This window comes from Ranitomeya variabilis, chromosome 2 (genome assembly GCF_051348905.1).
Source record: "Ranitomeya variabilis isolate aRanVar5 chromosome 2, aRanVar5.hap1, whole genome shotgun sequence".
Taxonomy (NCBI): domain Eukaryota; kingdom Metazoa; phylum Chordata; class Amphibia; order Anura; family Dendrobatidae; genus Ranitomeya; species Ranitomeya variabilis.
The window spans coordinates 461,077,161-461,098,261 of NC_135233.1; the positions used below are offsets into that span (position 1 = coordinate 461,077,161).

Below are 21,101 nucleotides of genomic sequence, written 5' to 3' on the forward strand. Positions count from 1 at the left end.
CGCAGGGCCGCGCTTAGTAACCCGATGTTTACCCTGGTTACCAGCGTAAAATCTAAAAAAAACAAACAGCACATACTTACATTCACGTCCCCCTGCGTCCACTTCCTGACTGACTGAGCGCCGTACAGTGAGAGCAGAGCGGTGACGTCACCGCTGTGCTGCTTTCACTTTCACTTTGCGGCGCTGAGTCAGAGGAGGAAGCAGACTGCAGGGGACGCAATGTGAGTATGTGCTGTTTGTTTTTTTTACATTTTACGCTAGTAACCAGGGTAAACATCGGGTAACTAAGCGCGGCCCTGCGCTTAGTAACCCGATGTTTACCCTGGTTACCAGTGTAAAATATCGCTGGTATCGTTGCTTTTGCTTTCAAACACAACGATACACAGCGATCGGACGACCAAATAAAGTTCTGGACTTTATTCAGCGACCAGCGACATCACAGCAGGATCCTGATCGCTGCTGCGTGTCAAACGAAACGATATCGCTAGCGAGGATGCTGCAACGTCACGGATTGCTAGCGATATCGTTATAATGTCGTTTCGTGTGAAGGTACCTTAAGACCTGTATTTGTTGTCGCCTTGGGATAAGACCACAATACAGAGGTGTTGCAGTGTATTATACCAGCAATCAAATTAGTAAATCTTCAAGAGCCACAGGGAGACTAAAGAAAAAGCAAAAAAAGAAAACTACATTAGAGAAAAAAAAAGTCTCATAAATCGCACTTCTTTATTATTAGGTTCTTTATTCCTGGAAAAATAACAAAAAATAAAAAGGTATAGCCACGTCCATAGAGACCTGAAGTATAAAACCACTGTGCTGTTTATTCTGCTCGATGAATTCTGTAAAAATAGACTCCTAGAATAGCTGTTTTCCCCACCTTGCTGTGTTACAGCGTGTCATATGCTTTAATAAAAATTATTTAATAAAAAAAGAGATGAGAGGACCTTCCAAGGTTCGGTTAGGTTCAGTTTGACAAACATAACCGGAAACCCATTAACCCCTTAACGTGCAATGATGGACATAGCCCTTAATGACCGGGTGTCAGTTCCTGCACCAGGACGGGCTATGTCCATCATGCATTTATACTGTTGCTGTGTGTAAATGTGCAGTCACAGTTCTGAGCCGACAGCACAGACAGCAGATCGGCAAGGGAGGAGGTGCACGGACCCATTTAGTCAGTCCCCGCACCCAGATCACTGTGATCGGTCAATCTGTTCACAAGTCTCGTGTATGGTATAAAAAACTTGGGGTACACCTCATCCAAGTGGCCTTATACATTTCGTTTGAACTGTATCAAAAAACTGGGACCCAAGGATCTTACCTTTAGTTCCAGGAAAAAGTAATAAAACATTTGATATTTGAAGACCAAGGGAGGGTGGGGGGAGAATTATCTAGCGAGGCTGGCAGAGTAACCCCCGGTCAGCATTTTCCCTCACAAGTTCCACCAACAACCAAAAAAGGCCGACCCCAAAAGAGATGCAGGGTGTGTTACAAAGATGGAGTTATGAGGAAAACCAGTTACTGGTGTGACACATGTCCTGATAAACCCGGCCTCTGCACTAGGGGATGTTTCTGTCACTACCATACATCCCTAGAATATATGGATATATTTTTTTGTTGTTACCCTTGCCACCTTCTACCATTTTCTCTCAGTCACTTTTTAGTTCTTCATCGCCCATCAATAAATTGGAATATATATATATATATATATATATCTAATATATAAAGCTGAATGTGTGTGTGTGTGTGTGTGTGTGTGTGTGTGTGTGTGTGTGTGTGTGTGTGTGTGTGTGTGTGTGTGTGTGTATGTGTGTGTGTGTATGTCCGGGAATGGCATCTGAACCGTCGCAGCTACAGCCACAAAATTTTGCACAGTAACACGTCTGGACCCCGAGAGCGTCATAGGCTATGTTGTGAGGCGAAATTTTAACCCCGCGCTTTCCAATTCACCAAACAATTTTGCCCCTATCTACATAATGGGGAAAAAATGAAAGGAAAAGTGTTGGAGGCAAATTAACAGCTGCCAGATGTGAACAAGGGGGACTTAAAGAATGAGAGCGATGGCACCAAAGAGTATATACTGTACAGTTGCTAAGGTGGGGCCCCGACATGGGATAATCACCACACCACCACGGGGATATGAACACAAACACAAAATGTGCCACACACTACCACGTGCTCGAACACATATACCACCCTCAGCGCACATTTCACCACACATACACCAACCTCGCCACATAAAAGTTGAAACACAAAAGTCACCACTAAAAACTCGCCACGTGCAAAACTCTCCACATGCAAAACTCACCACACGTGCAAAACTCACCTCATGGAAAACTCGCCCACGCGGAAAAATTGCCACATGCACAAAAGTTGCAACACATGCAAAAGTTGCCTCACACAAAACTTGCACATACTCAAAAGGCACCACACATAAAACTCGCCACGCGCAAAACTTGCTGCACACAACATGCTACACTAACCTGTCACATGCAACTCGACACACAAAAAGTTGCTACACGCATGTCGCCACACAAAACCCATCTCACGCAACTCAACACACACAACTTGACACACGAAACTCGCCCTAAAACACACACTAGTCTGGTATTATCCTTCAAAAATAAAAATCTGATTAATAAGCAGACAAACTACAAGAGCAACAAATGTACCATATAGGAATCCGGCAGCTGTCAGTCACATGACCAGTCTATTATGTGTATGTGTGAGCTAATATATACTGCCAGGGGGTGGGCTTACTGTTGGCTGGGGATTTATCAGGCTGCCAATTTAGCTTACAAATACTGAGGTAAAAATACTGACCAAATAACGTGTGAACGAGGTCTAATACAGGAGGAGATGACATACAGATATATACTATATACAGGAGGAGATGACACACAGGTATATACTATTTACAGGGGAGATGACACAGGTATATACTATATACAGGAGGAGATGACACACAGATATATACTATATACAGGAGAGATGACACAGGTATATACTATATAGAGGAGGAGATGACATACAGGTACATACTACATACAGCAGATGACATACAGGTATATACTATATATAGGAGGAGATGACACACAGGTATATACTATATACAGGAGCAGATTACCTACCAGGTATATAGTATATACAGGAGGAGATGACATACAGGTATATACTATATACAGGAGGAGATGACACACAGATATATACTATATATAGGTGAGATGACACACAGGTATATACTATATACAGGAGGAGATGACATACAGGTATATACTATATATAGGAGTAGATGACATACAGGTATATACTATATACAGGGGACATGACACAGCAGGTATATACTATATACAGGGGAGATGACATACAGGTATATACTATATACAGGAGATGACATACAGGTGTATACTATATATAAGGGAGATGACAAACATGTATATACTGAGGTGAAAATGAGAGGTGTGATATATGTTTATATATATATAAACAAAATGAGAAAGTTGACGCTGGCCCTGCCCTCTGTCCTTTCTCATAGTAATTATGCCTTCCTGTGCCTACTTTATCATACAGCACCCTATAGAAGTAATGTCCCCTGTGCCTCATTTAATTAGAATTCCCCTTTATAATAGTAATAACCCAATACAAAGAGGTCGCGATAACAACTCTACACGCTTTCATGACATCTGCAAATGCATTTTACTCTGATCAGTCTCCTATATGCATAAAACCAATTTATGAGCCGATTATCAAAAATTTTGCACAGGGAGGAAGACAAATGCAGCTAAACTCTGGATTCCTGCTGCTAAAGGTATGGATAGCATTAATTTAATCACAAGTGCCATTTAAAGAGGTTGTCTAGTGAAAACAAATTATTAACCACATCACATCATAGGTAATAACATTTTTAATCGAAGGCTAGAGGTTTACATAGGAAACATAGCAAAAGTTTTAATCGGGACTTGCCCCTCCCACCCAAAAAAACAAAGAACCAAATAAGAGCGGGTCATAACTCCCAACTTTTATAAACAGGTAGAGGCACGGGCATTGTGACATGTGTACAGTAATTACGCTCATCCTCGTAGTGAAAATAATATAATCACATCACTGTTTAGCGGACGTTTGTTCTTTCTAGCAGAGCCCACCTTCTCCACAGGCACAACCCATCTTTAGTCACCTCTAGAGCCACACCTGGAGCCTCTGCTCAGCAGGTCTAATGCCAGAAGTGCAATACTGCAGTGACCGTCCCACCCCGGCTCTACAGTCACCCCGAAATCCTGGGCCTTGGAATTCACCTAAACTTGTCAAATAAATGTTATTCGGTGCACAAATCCTCAACAGCACGTACCTCCCACAGCAATCTACTTGTCGACTGGTTACAAGGGGCCAGCAATAATAGCAGAGGACCTTATTGGAAACCGACATCTCAATTTTAGGAACATTGTTATAGATATCAGAGAATTTTGCTTCTCATGTGGGACTGATCACTCTCAATTCATGGATAAAATTAGTATTCTCTAAAGTCATAGCCAGAGCTGCACTCACTGTTCTGCTGTTACATCATGTCTTGTACACCAGTCACCTCTAGAGCTGCACTCACTGTTCTGCTGTTACACCATGTCTTGTACACCAGTCACCTCTAGAGCTGCACTCACTGTTCTGCTGTTACACCATGTCTTGTACACCAGTCACCTCAAGAGCTGAACTCACTGTTCTGCTGTTACATCATGTCTTGTACACCAGTCACCTCTAGAGCTGCACTCACTGTTCTGCTGTTACACCATGTCTTGTACACCAGTCACCTCTAGAGCGGCACTCACTGTTCTGCTGTTACACCATGTCTTGTACACCAGTCACCTCAAGAGCTGAACTCACTGTTCTGCTGTTACACCAAGTCTTGTACACCAGTCACCTCTAGAGCTGCACTCACTGTTCTGCTGTTACACCATGTCTTGTACACCAGTCACCTCTAGAGCAGAATTGCGGGACGTCGTGAGAATCCAATGGAACACAGCAGAGTTGCGGGGATTTAAAAAAAAAAAAAAGTCATAATAAATGGGTGAAGGAGGGAGTGTCGCTTGTTTTTATTTCACCTCCTTTAGGTTCCCATTTTGGACTACTGTGGATTCGCTGGATTACATCGGATTTTATGTTTTGTTTTATTAAAGGGGCGAACAAGGTGTGGGAGACTGTTTTTCAAAATAAACTTTTTTCTGTGTTTTTATTTTTGATTAAGTGTCTGATAGATGCCTCTAGTTTATTAACCCCTGGGCTTGATACCAGCAGACATTGCAAAGTTGACATCATCCCCATAAACTATTACCCCGATTGCCACCACACCAGGCCAATTGGGAAGAGCCAAGGCAAAGGGCACAATCCTGGGTCTATGGTCTGGTATTTTTAGACTGGGATGGGCCAGATAACTATGGACCTTCCCAGACTGTTACCATACTAGCAACTAACAGCTGTCTGCTTTGCCGGTGTAACAGGCCAGATTAACCCCCCCGCCCAGAATATACCCAGGGTTAAAGTGGCCTAGGCCAGATTATACCCCGGGTATATTCTGGCCTAGCCCAAACTATACCCCTGGGTATAAATTGGACTAGTCCAGTTTATACCCCTCTGGGCCAGATTATACCCCGGGTATATTCCGGCCTAGCCCAAAGTATACCCCGGGGTACAAATGGGACTAGTCCAGTTTATATCCCTCCAGGTCAGAATATACCCCAGCTACTGTAGATCAGATTTTTCAGGCTTTTGAGAACCATTGAGTGACATTCTTAATAACGGGGCCCCAGGCAGCACCCAGGGGCCCCAGGAAGAGCACGGGGGCCCCAGGAAGAGCACGGGGGCCCAGGAAGAGCACGGGGGCCCCAGGCAACACACGAGGTCCCAGGCAGCACACGGGGCCCCAGGAAGAGCACGGGGGCCCAGGAAGAGCACGGGGGCCCAGGTAGAGCACGGGGGCCCAGGTAGAGCACGGGGGCCCAGGTAGAGCACGGGGGCCCAGACAGCGCACGGGGGCCCAGACAGCGCACAAGGGCCCCAGGCAACACACGGGCCCCAGGCAACACACGAGGTCCCAGGCAACGCACGAGGTCCCAGGCAGCACACGGGGCCCCAGGCAGCACACGGGGCCCCAGGCAGCACAGGGGGGCATAGACAGTGCACAAGGGAAGGGGAAGTGACAGTGTGCAAGGGGGGGGAAGAGAGTGCGCAGGGCCCCTGTGCGCTCTCTCTGCCCCCTGTGCGCTGTCTGGGATCCCATGTGCGCTGTTTGGGACCCCCTGTGTGATGTCTGTGGCCCCATTCTTGAGTATATTAAAGATTAAAGCATATTAAAGATCAGATTTTTCACGCTTATGAGAACCATTGAGTGATGTACTCAAGAACGGGGCCCCAGACATCGCACAGGGGCCCCAGACATCGCACATCGCACAGGGGCACTAGACATCTTAGGCTAGATTCACATTTGTGCACAGCTGTGTACGTTCTTAGTGAAGCCACGCCCACAGCCGCGTCCGCCAGTTAAACCCTGGCCAGGTACGCATGCGGACGTTTGGATTTGCAAATCCAGCTTGTTGCCTTCGACGCGGGTTGCAGCACCGTCAAAAGAACGTGGGCGGAGCTTAACAGGCGGGGCGCAGCAGTGGTCAAGGCTTCACTGAGAGTGTACGCATGCACACGGCTGTATGCAAATGTGAAACTAGCCTTTCAGGATTGAGTGATATACTCATGAGCAGGGCCCCAGACATCGCAAAGGGGGTCCCAGACAGCGTACAGTGGGTCCCAGATAGCGCACAGGGGACATGCGCTCTGTCTATTTCCCCCCCTTGCGCTCTCTTACCCCCTTGCTCACTGTCTCTGCCCCCCTGTGCACTATCTGGGACCCCCTGTGGGCTGCCTGGGGTCCTGTGGGCTGCCTGGGGCTCCTGGGCGCTGCCTGGGGCCGTGTTCTGCCTGGGGCCCCTGTGGGCTGCCTGGAGTCATGTGCGCTGCCTGGGGCCCCGTATGCTGTTTGGGGCTCTGTGCACTTCCTGTGGCCCCTGTGCTCTTCCTGGGGCCCCTCTGTGCTGCCTGTTGCCCTGTGCGCTGCCTGGGGCCCCGTGCACTTCCTGTGGCATCTGTGCTCTTCCTGGGGCCCATCTGTTCTGCCTGGGGCCCCTGTGCTCTTCCTGGGGCCCCTCTGTGCTGCCTGTTGCCCTATGCGCTGCCTGGGGCCCCTGTGCTCTTCCTGGGGCCCCTCTGTGCTGCCTGGGGTCCTGTGTGCTGCCTGGGGCCCCTGTGCGCTGCCTGGGGCCCTGTGCGCTGCCAGGGTCCCCGTGTGCTGCCTGAGGCCCCTGTGCACTGCCTGGAGCCCTGTGGGCTGCCTGGGGTCCTGTGCACTGTCTGGGGCACCGTGCGCTGTTTGGGGCTCCGTGCGCTGCCTGGGGCCCCTGTGTGCTGCCTGTGGCCCCTGTGCGCTGCCTGGGGCCCTGTGCGCTGCCTGGGGCCCTGTGCGCTGCCTGGGGCCCTGTGCGCTGCCTGGGGCCCTGTGCGCTGCCTGGGGCTCCGTTATTGATTATATCACTCAATGGTTCTCAAAAAGCTGAAAAATCTGATCTACAGCAGCTGGGGTATATTCTGACCCGGAGGGGTATAATCTGGACTAGTCCAATTTCTACCCCGGGGTATAGTTTGAGCTAGGCCACAATATACCCGGGGTATAATCTGGCCCAGAGGGGTATAAACTGGACTAGTCCAATTTATACCCCGGGGTATAGTTTGGGCTAGGCCAGAATATACCCGGGGTATAATCTGGCCTAGGCCACTTTATCCCCGGGTATATTCTGGGCGGGGGGGTTAATCTGGCCTGTTACACCGGTTATCAAAAATTATAATAATTATAATAATTTTTTTATGGTCTCCCCATGTTTTTATTTTTTCTTTCCAGCTAAGGCAAAGGTGCCAGCTGTAAGCTGATAATAGGCTGGGAAGGTCCATGGTTATCTGGCCAATCTGAGCATGAAAATACAAACTCTCAGCTACCTGCTTTCCCTTAGCTGGTTATTAAAAATAAGGGACTTCACGTCATTTTTAAAAAACATTATTTAATAAGTTAAATAAGGCTAAACACCCTTAGTGCCACATGAACGGCACTAAAGCGTACTGGTTTATTATATGTAGGGAGGGCTTATGAAATTATATATCTACAGGATATCTATCTGTTCTATTGATCCATCTTTTATGTATTCTATTCTATTCTGGCTGTACACCTAATACTGGGAGTAACATACAAGTGTGGTCAGTTAGCTCTATAAGACCTGTCCCACACGTCCAGATAATTCTGGTACCAGAAAAATCGGTACCGGAGTTATCCGTGTCCGTGTGCTCACGTGGCACATCAGTGTGGCACACGTGCAGCAGCTGTGTGCCGCCCGTGTGCCGACTGGGTACCACACGGACCGTGCAGGAGACAGCGCTAGAGATAAGCGCTGTCCCCTGCATCTGGTGCTGAAGCCGCCATTCATTTCTTCTCTCCAGCAGCGTTCGCTGAAGAGAAGATATGAAAAATCTTTTTTTTTTTTTGGTTTAACATAAAGATCCCTGTCACCACCCCCCTCCCACCACCTGTGCGCCAGCCCGCTGGAAATAAAATACTCACCCGGCTCCCTTGCTGCTTCCTCTCAGTGCCGCTGCTTCTTCCTGTATGAGCGGTCACGTGGTACCGCTCATTACAGTGATGAATATGCGGCTCCACCCCTACGGGAGGTGGAGCCGCATATTCATCACTAATGAGCGGCACCACGTGACCGCTCATACAGGAAGAAGCAGCGGCGCTGAGAGGAAGCAGCGAGGGAGCCGGGTGAGTATTTTATTTCCAGTGGGCGGGCGCACAGGGGGGTGGGAGGGGGGTGGTGACAGGGATCTTGATTTTAAATACAAAAAAAAAAAAAAAAAAGATTTTTCATATCTTCTCTCCAGCGAACGCTGCTGGAGAGACGAAATGAATGGCGGCTTCAGCACCACACTGGGGGGACAGCGCTTACTGTAGCACTGTCTCCTGCACAGCACACGGACTGCACACGGACAGCATCCGTGTGCGGTACGCGTTTTACACGGACCCATTGACTTTAATGGGTCCGTGTGATCCCTGCGCTCCCACGAACACTGACATGTCTCCGTGTTTTGCACACGGACACACGGTCCGTGAAAACATGCTGACATGTGCAGAGACACATTGATTTTAATGTGTCTACGTGAGTCAGTGTCTCCGGTACGTGAGAAAACTGACACCTCACGTACCGGAGCCACTGACATGTGAAACCGGCTTCAGAGACTTACAGTATATTTTAAATAATAATTAACACAGCAGGCAAATATTATACAATCATTTCCTGCTTAAACTACCAGTATATAGCTTAGTCATTCAGTGTTTTGTGTCTCTGATAGTCCAAGCTTTTCTTAAATCCACTGTCTCTGGGAAACAAAGCCTTGATATTCTTATTTTTAATAAAGTTAGGATAGCAAAACTAAAAGGAAGCAAAGTCCTTAACTTTAGCAAATAAACTTTTTCTTTTTTAAATGGCACATGTCCTGTAAAAAAAAAAAAACGCTATTTATCCGTAGATATGGGGTTAATTTGCAGGTTAACAGCAATGTAAAACAGCACGGCCACCACACTGAAAACCTCACTGATAGGAGGAAATTAACTTTAGTGCAGCCTCCAGCTTTCCGTCAAAGCGGAGCGGTTGGAACGGTTTCAGTCACCGATCAGTACATAGTGAGTGGCAGCTGTAACCAAGCCCTGGCACTGACTGTCTACTCTGTACTGATGTAATGCAAAACCATCTGTCAGTCAGTGCTAGCGTGTGATTACAGCCACGGCTTACTGTATACTGAGCGGTTTTTGAAACCGCACCTCTTTGACTGAAAGATGGTGGCTGCTGGGAGGAATAAAGTTAATTTCCTCCTGGCAGCAGAGCTTTCAGAACAGCATCCGGGCAGATTTACAATGCTATTAAAGGGGTTGTCCACTACTAGGACAACCCCTTCTTAAAACAAATGTTAGGCCCCGATAAAATAATAAAGCCTTTACTCACCTCCTTTGTCAGCATCGTTCTCGCGGTGTTGGCACTCGCTTTCCCTGAGGCTGTGATGCGGTCATGTGACACGTGGCTCTGGTGCCCAATCAGCACTGGCGTCAGTATCTCCGCCTTCAGACAAACTGAACATGAAGAGTAAGTCCGGGCTGCAGCTGATCCCCAGCTTCCTCTTCATTTTCAGTTTGTCCGGAGGTGGAGACAGTGACGCCAGCGCTGATTGGGTGCCAGCATCACATCTCACAACACTGCATCACTGACCTGGGGACAGCGAGTGCCGACACCACAGGAACGGCGAAGACATGGAAGGAGAGAATAGGCTTTATTATTTTATTGGGGCCGAACATTTGATTAAGATGTCCTAGTAGTGGACATCCCCTATAACCTGTAGATTAACCCCATATCTGTAGGCGAATAGTGCTTTTTTTTACATGGCAGGTTCCCTTTAAACAGAAAGTGTTTGCATTGGCAAGCCAGCATATGGAGGCATATAAATCGTTGCTTTAGGTTCATACTGATATGTGTTGCACCCAAAACCACAAGTATATAAGCAAAGGTGCAGATAGCAAGCAAAGAAACGTACAGTCAGTTCTGTGCTTATTAGCCTTTTTCTGTAGGATAAAATTGTGTTGCATGCATAGAGTAGTAAAGACTTTCTTTTCTTTTATATACATATTAACATCAGCATTCATACAAACATATTCACCCACATTTATAGTAAACATGTATTCACAAAGGGAAAGTGGAAATATTAAATTACAGAAGCTCTAGCCAAGGTAAAAATGTGACTATTCGTAATATACGTAAACCCAATATACCTCTGTTCTGGGGGACGAACAAAAAGGAATGAATTAAAGAAATAAATAAAAAGAATGAACATAACTTATTGGTCCAAAAATATGGAGCGGTGTAATAGGGTTCTTAGGCATTTTAAACATGGAATGAACATGGAATATATATAGATTACAGAGGAATGAACACTTATCCAATATTACCAGGTGTATATTATATTTCCTGTGCTTGTTAGGCGGGGAATAAACATTGAATAATAGGATAATGAACAGATATTCCATATAAACAGGTGTACACTAAACTTCCTGGGCTTGTTAGGTGGGGAATGAACAAGCAATGTATGTAGATTATATAGGATATTTGTTCATTCTCCTACTATCTATATACATTCCAGTTTCATTCCCCACCTAACAAGCACAGGGAATATAGTAAACAACTGTATATACGGAATTTCTGTTCATTCTCCTATTAACAGGCGTATATTATATTTCCTGTGCTTGTTAGGTGGGGAATGAACATGGAATATATGTAGATAATAGGAAAATGAATATTCCATATAAAACAGGTGAATATTATATTCCTTGTGCTTTTCTCCATGCTTTTTAGTACGTCCCCTGTTCTGGTACATTTCTTTCATCATCATCATAAAATTGCTACTATGGTTTATGACTTTTCTACAGACACAAAAAGACACCTGTCAATCTAGCCGAGCAGCACTGGTAGAGGACTCTAGGGCCAATCTTCTGAGTCACCTCATTTCCACATATGTTTTCTCTGAAACATAACAGAATTAAAAAAAAAACCTACATATTTGTAATCAGTCACAAGGTTTCAAAAGACAACGTACACATGTAAGGTAAATGATTACAATAATATGAGAATAATATATGAATATACATTACAGTTCAGGAGTACATTCCTATTACTGCCACCACATGTGTACCATGGACATATAGGCATATCGGCAAAATTATAAACAAAAAAAAAAAAAACAGTTTAACCCCTTAGTGATGGAGCCAAATTTTTGAAATCTGACCAGTTTCACGCTATGTGGTAATAACTCTGGAACGCTTTAACAAATCCCAGTGATTTTGAGACTGTTTTTTTCGTGACACATTATACTTTATGATAATTATAAATTTAGGTTTATATTTTTTATAAAAAAAAAACAAAACACAAAACATCAGAAATTTGCAAAAAAATGAAAACAAATTAGCAATTTTCACACTTTGAAGGATTATCCCTTTAATCCAGATATTCACACCACAGCAAAACATTAATAAATAACATTTCCCACAAGTCGGCTTTACATCAGCGCCATTTGTAAAATGTTCTTTTATTTTGTTAGCATTTTAGGCAGTTTAAAACTGTAGTAGCAATTTTTCATTTAACACAAACAGATGCTGAACAAAAAGGAGCAAAAAATATGGCAATTAAAATTTGAAAAAAGCATACGACAATAGTGAGTACTATGCTGCTGATATTGCATGGTACAGTACCTGGTGGAAGATGGAGGGGAGAGGGTCCAAGTCAGTCCCAGTGATGTGTCTGCCTTCGTCAGGGGTCAGACACCAAAACGCGTGTCGGGGTGAACGCATCCCTGGGACTGACATGGACCCCTCTCCCCTCCATCTTCCACCAGGTACTATACCGTGCAATATTGTGGCAGTATATTTATACTTCACTTGATGGGCAGGCTTTACTAACTAGCTGGCACAGGTTTATGTGGTCACCAGCACATTAATACGTATATGCACTAATAGTATATGTATATACATTAATAGTACATGCACTTGCACTTTACTATTATTTATATTGCCTTTCTGGCCACACATTTTATCTGCCTTTTTATGCGGGTCCATTCCTTACATTTTTTACACATTTACAGTGGGGCAAAAAAGTATTTAGTCAGTCAGCAATAGTGCAAGTTCCACCACTTAAAAAGATGAGAGGTGTCTGTAATTTACATCATAGGTAGACCTCAACTATGGGAGACAAACTGAGAAAAAAAAATCCAGAAAATCACATTGTCTGTTTTTTTAACATTTAATTTGCATATTATGGTGGAAAATAAGTATTTGGTCAGAAATAAAATTTCATCTCAATACTTTGTAAAATATCCTTTGTTGGCAATGACAGAGGTCAAACGTTTTCTGTAAGTCTTCACAAGGTTGCCACACACTGTTGTTGGTATGTTGGCCCATTCCTCCATGCAGATCTCCTCTAGAGCAGTGATGTTTTTGGCTTTTCGCTTGGCAACACGGACTTTCAACTCCCTCCAAAGGTTTTCTATAGGGTTGAGATCTGGAGACTGGCTAGGCCACTCCAGGACCTTGAAATGCTTCTTACGAAGCCACTCCTTCGTTGCCCCGGCGGTGTGCTTTGGATCATTGTCATGTTGAAAGACCCAGCCACGTTTCATCTTCAATGCCCTTTCTGATGGAAGGAGGTTTGCACTCAAAATCTCACGATACATGGCCCCATTCATTCTTTCATGTACCCGGATCAGTCGTCCTGGCCCCTTTGCAGAGAAACAGCCCCAAAGCATGATGTTTCCACCACCATGCTTTACAGTAGGTATGGTGTTTGATGGATGCAACTCAGTATTCTTTTTCCTCCAAACACGACAAGTTGTGTTTCTACCAAACAGTTCCAGTTTGGTTTCATCAGACCATAGGACATTCTCCCAAAACTCCTCTGGATCATCCAAATGCTCTCTAGCAAACTTCAGATGGGCCCGGACATGTACTGGCTTAAGCAGTGGGACACATCTGGCACTGCAGGATCTGAGTCCATGGTGGCGTAGTGTGTTACTTATGGTAGGCCTTGTTACATTGGTCCCAGCTCTCTGCAGTTCATTCACTAGGTCCCCCCACGTGGTTCTGGGATTTTTGCTCACCGTTCTTGTGATCATTCTGACCCCACGGGGTGGGATTTTGCGTGGAGCCCCAGATCGAGGGAGATTATCAGTGGTCTTGTATGTCTTCCATTTTCTAATTATTGCTCCCACTGTTGATTTCTTCACTCCAAGCTGGTTGGCTATTGCAGATTCAGTCTTCCCAGCCTGGTGCAGGGCTACAATTTTGTTTCTGGTGTCCTTTGACAGCTCTTTGGTCTTCACCATAGTGGAGTTTGGAGTCAGACTGTTTGAGGGTGTGCACAGGTGTCTTTTTATACTGATAACAAGTTTAAACAGGTGCCATTACTACAGGTAATGAGTGGAGGAAAGAGGAGACTCTTAAAGAAGAAGTTACAGGTCTGTGAGAGCCAGAAATCTGGATTGTTTGTTTCTGACCAAATACTTATTTTCCACCATAATATGCAAATTAAATGTTAAAAAAACAGACAATGTGATTTTCTGGATTTTTTTTTCTCAGTTTGTCTCCCATAGTTGAGGTCTACCTATGATGTAAATTACAGACGCCTCTCATCTTTTTAAGTGGTGGAACTTGCCCTATTGCTGACTGACTAAATACTTTTTTGCCCCACTGTATACATTATTCATATGTATGAGCAGCATAGTATTCACTATTGTCGTATGCATTTTTCAAATTTTAATTATATTTTTTGCTGCTTTTGTTTCAATATCTAATCGTCCCCTTTTGTTCCTCTGAGCATTTGTTTACACCTCTACCTCATCTTTTATCATTGCATCTAATAATTAAATAAAGCATACTTTTTCACATTTTGGGCTTTAAACTCGTTTTTTTTTCTGTTTTTTGTTAATCTTCGTAATCAGATAGTCAACCTGTGATTAATATTACTCATAGTTAAAGCAGCATCAATCACTTGACAGGCTCCCTTAAAGCATGAATGAAGAAAGACTTTTAAAAGTGCAGCTTAGGGTTCTTTCATGTCATGTGATCCCTGTGGCCAGTCAGCGCTGGCTTCACTCTGCCTGCCTTCGGACAAGTCACATAAATCTGGAGGAAGTCAGAGCTGCTGATCTTTTTACTTCCTCCAAATGTATGTGATAAGTCCAAAAAAGTAGGAGAGGGAAGCCACAGGGATTGTATGACATAATGTCAAGCAGTCCTCGGGAGAGTCAGTACCGACGCTGCTGGAATGTTGCCGACACACAAGGTAAGAATAGGTGTTATTATTTTACAAGGGGGAAACAGAGATTGAGAAGGCGTTTTCCAAGTAATGGATAATGCATTTAATTCATTCCACTTTTCTAAATATTGTAGTGAGAAATTATCCATATGGAATACATAAGCTGTATATTACAAATGATACAAACGCTGAAATGAATAATCATGAAGATGATGTCAACGCTGTGTCCATTCCTTCTATGTCATCAGCTGTGGAAGTTGTGTGCCTAACGCTCTCCCCAGAGAAGTCATTGATTCTGGTGATAATTTTGTGAAGATGGAAGAGGTGCACCAGAACGGAGCAAGGGTGGCAGGGTCTGTTCATACGCCGGGTATATTTACTATACATATGCTTGGTCAAATCTTCAATTTGCACTGGAAGCTCGCTTTACTATTACGACACAACTATACTAGATAATCTAACAAAAATCAATAAATGAGCTACGAAAATGTCTACATAAGCAGTAACATAAATTATACTCAGGCTTCATTCATACATCTGATTTTCGCTTATGAGTGCTATGCATGTTTTTCACAGATAGCACTCGTACCTGTGATAGCCTAAGGGGTTATTCTCATGTCTGCTTTTCTCCTTGGGTCGAGTGGTTCGTGGAAAATATCATAGACATGTCCGATTTTCATCCGAAAGTCAGCAATGCAAGGCAATGGGTGCTTGAAAAACAATCGGACTGCATTCGGATGACACCTTTGGTCAAAATAAAACGGTCCAATTTTCTCAAGAATAAAAAACTGGATGCCTGAATGAAGCCCGAGTCATAGCATTTGGGAAAAAATTATTTCCAGAAGACTTTTAAGCATTAGTGCAATTTGATTTTTTTTTTTTCAAGTAACTTCTATATTGGTAACCTTATTGGTAACTCTGGACCGTCGAGGAATGCATTCCAAATCAAATCGGCTTTCATAGATAGTGGGGCATATCTGCCAGTGATTGTTTCTGTAAATGCCTAAATAGGTGTACACATCAGGCTTGTAGGTCAGTAAACATTTCACCCCGGAACTCCGAATGACGGCATCTGTTTGCATGATACTTTCTTCATCGGTGAAGTCTTGAGTATACACACATATCACATGCTTACTTTCAGGATGGTGAGGACTCACTTTAGCAACATTAAGCCGACCTTCTACTACGGCAGTAGCTAATCCATGCCAGGCGTGGTCAACTTTAAATCCAGTATCTAAATGCATCAGCCATTTTCCAGATGTTACTCCGTAATTAAGTGCCAACTCTCGAACACGTTCATAATTAACTGTGCATCCTGTACTTTGGAGCTTTTCCCATGCATCCTGAAGGTTCTTGCCACCTTCAACCTGTGGACAGTAGCCTGGGCCATAAACAGCAATCCATCCTACTGGACCAGATCCTTCTTCAGAATCTCCAAAACGAGGGACCCTGGAAGGACGATAAGTTTCTAACCACTCATGAAATTCCGCTCGTGGAGTTTTGCGGGCATCAAAGATTATCCAAGGATCCATATCAGCAGCCATGGACTCCGCAGCATGGTCTTCTGCTACTTTTGATACTCGCTCGCCCTCCTCACAATTTAACATGTTTGCACAACTGCAAGGATAAAGATATAAAAAAAAATAATATGACTATATTCATAAAAGCTAATCATGCAAGAATACTAACAATCCTTTGTTTTTCTTCTTGAGACTTCATATCCTTTAAAATGCTGCTGCAAAAAAACAGGATCAAAAATGTCATTATGTAGGAGTAAATCAGAAGGAGCAGATACAAAGCAGGTGCTGGCTGTGTTATACTGCCAGCACACAAAAATAGCTGCTGTGATAGACATAGTAACATACATAGTTAGCAATGTCGAAAAAAGACATTTGTCCATCCAGTTCAGCCTATATTCCGTCAGACGCACGTTTCAACCACAACAGAGTAACCTCTTATATAAGAGGTCAATCAAGACAGCAGTCAATCAAGACAGCAGAATCTAGAATATTAGGAAGAGAAGTATGTTTGTGTTCAATGTGAATTACCCCCACCCTGCTATTGTGACAATAGGTTGTTCTAGCGGCCATGGGACTACTAAAGCCCCGGGTGTCTGCCACGTTACTACTACTCCTATGAATCCCCGCAAGTTCAAGTCCCCTAAAGGAACTAAAAAAAATGTTAAAACAAATTTCAAAGTTTACACAAACACATTTTCTCGACGCCTATGCAACCGAAACCGGTGAGTGCCGGGTCCTGCTGGTGAGGCCTAGCAACAAATAGAACGAGGGAAATGAGGTCGGCACTTCCATCCGGTAATGTTAAAACCTCCTTTTGCCCATTCCAATGTAAAAGACTTTTTTTGTTTTTTAACAAGAAAACATCAGCAAACTCCGCAAGACAAAAAAAAGTGACTTCAATACACCCCTATATCTCTGGAAAAGAAAAAGAATAAAAACTATGTCATGTTCCGCTCTTAGTCCCTTTATCATAAAATAAAGGGCTTAACATGTAAAAAGTGGTGAAAGGTGCTCTAAAAGGCTACGTTCCCAAGTTGAGCATTTGGCAGGTTCCAGGTGCTGCAGATTTACTGCACCTATTAGGTAAATTAGATCTGTATTTTTTTCATACCATTTTTATCGTGTTTTTGACACCGTGTTTTTTTGTCTCTTGTTAGGCTTCTTTCACACTTCCGTCTACCAAATCTGCACAGGATCCGTCAAGACGTTGAAATGACGGATCCTGTGCAGATTGTGGAAAACGTGTGCACTGGGCCCGTCTTTCTGACGGACCTGTCGAGGCTATGTGCACCTGTTGTGTATGCGTCTATGCAGCGGTTTTCCCCTGCGAAAACGCATACACAACACAAACCAGGTTAAAAAAAAATCAAAAAAGTCACAGTATTCTCACCTACCGGCGTTCCCGCGCAGTGTCATCGATGCTCCCGGCAGCTAGCGTTCATAGTAATACATTGTGACTTCTCGCGAAATTTCGCAATGTATTACTAGGAACGCTAGCTCCCGGGAGCATCGGTGCGCAGGACGCCTGTAGGTGAGAATACTGCAATTTTTTTTTTTTATTATTATTTTTCACATTATATCTTGTTACTATTGATGCTGCATAAGCAGCATCAATAGTAAAAAGAGAAAGAGAGCGAGTGAGAGAGAATTTCCCTGACTGGAATTTCTTTCACGCATGCTCAGTTTGAAAAGGCAGGACCTGTCGCTGGATTCCTGCTTTTCACAGGCAGCGACGCATCCTGCGCCCATAGGCTACTATTGTAGCCAGTGACGGGCAGCGCAGGATGCGTCGCTGACCGATTTTCCGCCGTGCAGAAAAAAACGTTCCTCTGAACGTTTTCTCTGCCCGACAGACCGGTTTTTGTTTGTTTTTTGTTTTTTTACACAGGATCCAGTGCCCGACAGATGAAACGTCCATCCGTTACAATCCGTCACGAATACAAGTCTATGGGAAAATGCAGGATCCTGCATTCTCAAAAATCGACGGATTGTGACCAGAGCTGAGAGACGGAAGTGTGAACGAGGCCTTAGGATGTCATGTTTGAAATAAAGCTGCTTTGTTTTTGAGACTTCCTGGAATTTAGCTTTGAAAAAACTTTATTGATATAGTCATATGTGCCCTAAAAATCTATGTGCGTATTTTACCTGTGGATTTTCTGCATCTAATGCAAATCTATGGGGAAACTCTGCACCTAAAACTCAGCGCACCCGCAAGAGAAATTGACATGTTGAGGACTCAAAACACGCACAGCGAGTCGGTTTACGCCGAGATTTAAAAAAAAAAAAAAAGCAGAGTGGGCAGGAGCTTTCTATAAATCCTATCCAATTTGCTGGAACTGTAAAATGCTGTGCTTTTTCCCCTAGTGATATTACACCGTCAAAAACTCATTGTGAGAACTTAAAGGGGTATTCCCATCTCCAAGATCCTATCCCAATATGCAGTAGATGCAACAATAATATTAGCAAATACCTCCAATTAGAAATGTAGTATAGTTCTCCTGTTTCGCTATGTTGCTTACCCCATCTGCAAGGCATTGAAGTAGCTTCGGTATCCATGGTTACGACCACTCATATAGTGTCAGTTAGTTGTTAGTGGTTGTAACCATGGATACATAAGCTACTACAATGCCCTACAAATGGGGTAATCAGAAGAACTATACATTTCTAACTGGAGACATTTCCTAATATTATTATTATTACTACTCCTACTACATATTGGGATCAGAATCTTGGAGATGGGAATACCATTTTTGTCCTCAGTCAGTTTCTTTAAAAAAAATAAATAAATGTTCTTCACTCACCGTACCAGGGTCCAGTGGTAAGTCTCCGCCACTGCTCCTGGTATTGTCTCCAGCGCTGATGTCTCGTCGATAACGCTGCAGTCAGTCACTAAGCTCAGAGCCTCATGCCATCCACCTTGTGAGAGCCATTGATCTCACTCTTTAACCCTGCAGCCAATCACTAAGCTCAGAGCCTCATGCCATCTACCTTGTGAGAGCCATTGATCTCACTCTTTAACACTGCAGCCAATCACTAAGCTCAGAGCCTCATGCCATCCACCTTGTGAGACGTTTATCTCGCTGATTGGCTGCAGAGTTATCGACGATACATCAGCGCTGAAGAAAATAACAGATGTTGGAAGCAGAAGTGGAGAGTCAGTACTAGACCCGGGGAGGGTGAGTAAAGCATTTGTTTTTCTTTTACAAATTGCGGGATTTTTGTGAAAACAGAAAACTCCTTTGAGCCCCCTGCTGCTTTCTCCTCGGTACAGTGTAGTTACACGGTTAGGCGGCACAATTTCTTTTTAGCAAAAAGCATGCAAGTCGCGACACAAGCAGATTGGAGACGCGGTCATGTGACTGACTGCAGCGTTTACCGGCAGCGACAACACTGGAAACACCAAGTTATACGCACATGGTAATATTTTCTATAGGTAGAGCAGGGCCAGTCATAAAAATGGCAAAAACTCCGTACCACAGCCCAGTCATTAAAGGGAACCTGTCACCACGTTTTTGGAAGATGGGATAAAAATAGCGTTAAATAGGGGCAGAGGTGGGTGTTACATTAGTGTGTGTGTTATGCGTTTATTACCCACCTAAGTTGCCGAAATAACTTTGCAAAGTCTCCGTTTTCGCCTGTCAATCAGGCTGGTCAGGTCACATGGGCGTGGTGTCTTCACCCAGATTTGGCGTAGTTTTCCGTTGGTGGCGTAGTGGTGTGCGCATGCCCAAAGTCCGGAATCCTCTTCCAGGGGATTTAAAATAGCGCGGTGTTCGTTATTGCATTGGTGATCGGTGGGCGCGGCCATCTTCCTTTGGCCGCGCGTGCGCAGAAGCGGCGCTCTGCTGGCCGCGGCTTCAGGAAAATGGCCGCGGGATGCCGCGCGTGCGCAGATGGATATCGCGGCGGCCATTTTCCTGAAGCCGCGGCCAGCAGAGCGCCGCTTCTGCGCACGCGCGGCCAAAGGAAGATGGCCGCGCCCACCGATCACCAATGCAATAACGAACACCGCGCTATTTTAAATCCCCTGGAAGAGGATTCCGGACTTTGGGCATGCGCACACCACTACGCCACCAACGGAAAACTACGCCAAATCTGGGGGAAGACAACGCCCATGCGACCTGACCAGCCTGATTGACAGGCGAAAACGGAGACTTTGCAAAGTTATTTCGGCAACTTAGGTGGGTAATAAACGCATAACAAACACACTAATGTAACGCCCACCTCTGCCACTATTTAACGCTATTTTTATCCCATCTTCCAAAAACGTGGTGACAGGTTCCCTTTAACTAATGGGGCGCAGGAAGCCCGTCACTGGCTGCTGGGGGGCAACGTCTGCCCCTTTAGCTTCTCCTGCACCACTCCCCAGTCCAGTCCCTCACACTAACACAACAGCAAGAACACCACAACCGCAGACAGGACAGAAGTCACACAAGCCTTACTAGAGGCGAGGCTCCGCTGTCGCCGGTCCTCAATGTTACACTTCCGGTACCAGGCCCAGTTGCCTAGACGACACCAGCCATGTTTGTACAACCTTTGTGAGGGGCGGGGCTTCTACAGGTTTGTGTTATTGTAAAACTTTATTAACACGCGACACTCGGTGCCTGAAGGAAGACCCCTCCTACTTTACGTCACACTGCAAGGACGGCCCCTC

At 44.6% G+C, this 21,101-nt stretch overlaps 1 pseudogene across 5 annotated transcripts; it reads right to left on the reverse strand.

Moving 5' to 3' along the window:
• Nucleotides 1–358: 358 nt before the first annotated feature.
• Nucleotides 359–21,090, reverse strand: LOC143806674 (UPF0696 protein C11orf68 homolog pseudogene; annotated as a pseudogene). 5 transcript variants are annotated; one of them, XR_013221533.1, is made up of 3 exons: nucleotides 20,890–21,090; nucleotides 11,566–11,645; nucleotides 359–661 (listed from the first exon to the last, which is right to left on the reverse strand). The product of XR_013221533.1 is annotated as a UPF0696 protein C11orf68 homolog pseudogene, transcript variant X5 (transcript). The 5 variants fall into 5 exon arrangements; XR_013221530.1 differs by lacking the exons at nucleotides 359–661; nucleotides 11,566–11,645 and adding exons at nucleotides 14,356–16,544; nucleotides 16,617–16,662; XR_013221532.1 differs by lacking the exon at nucleotides 359–661 and having other exon boundaries at nucleotides 11,542–11,645.
• Nucleotides 21,091–21,101: the final 11 nt, after the last annotated feature.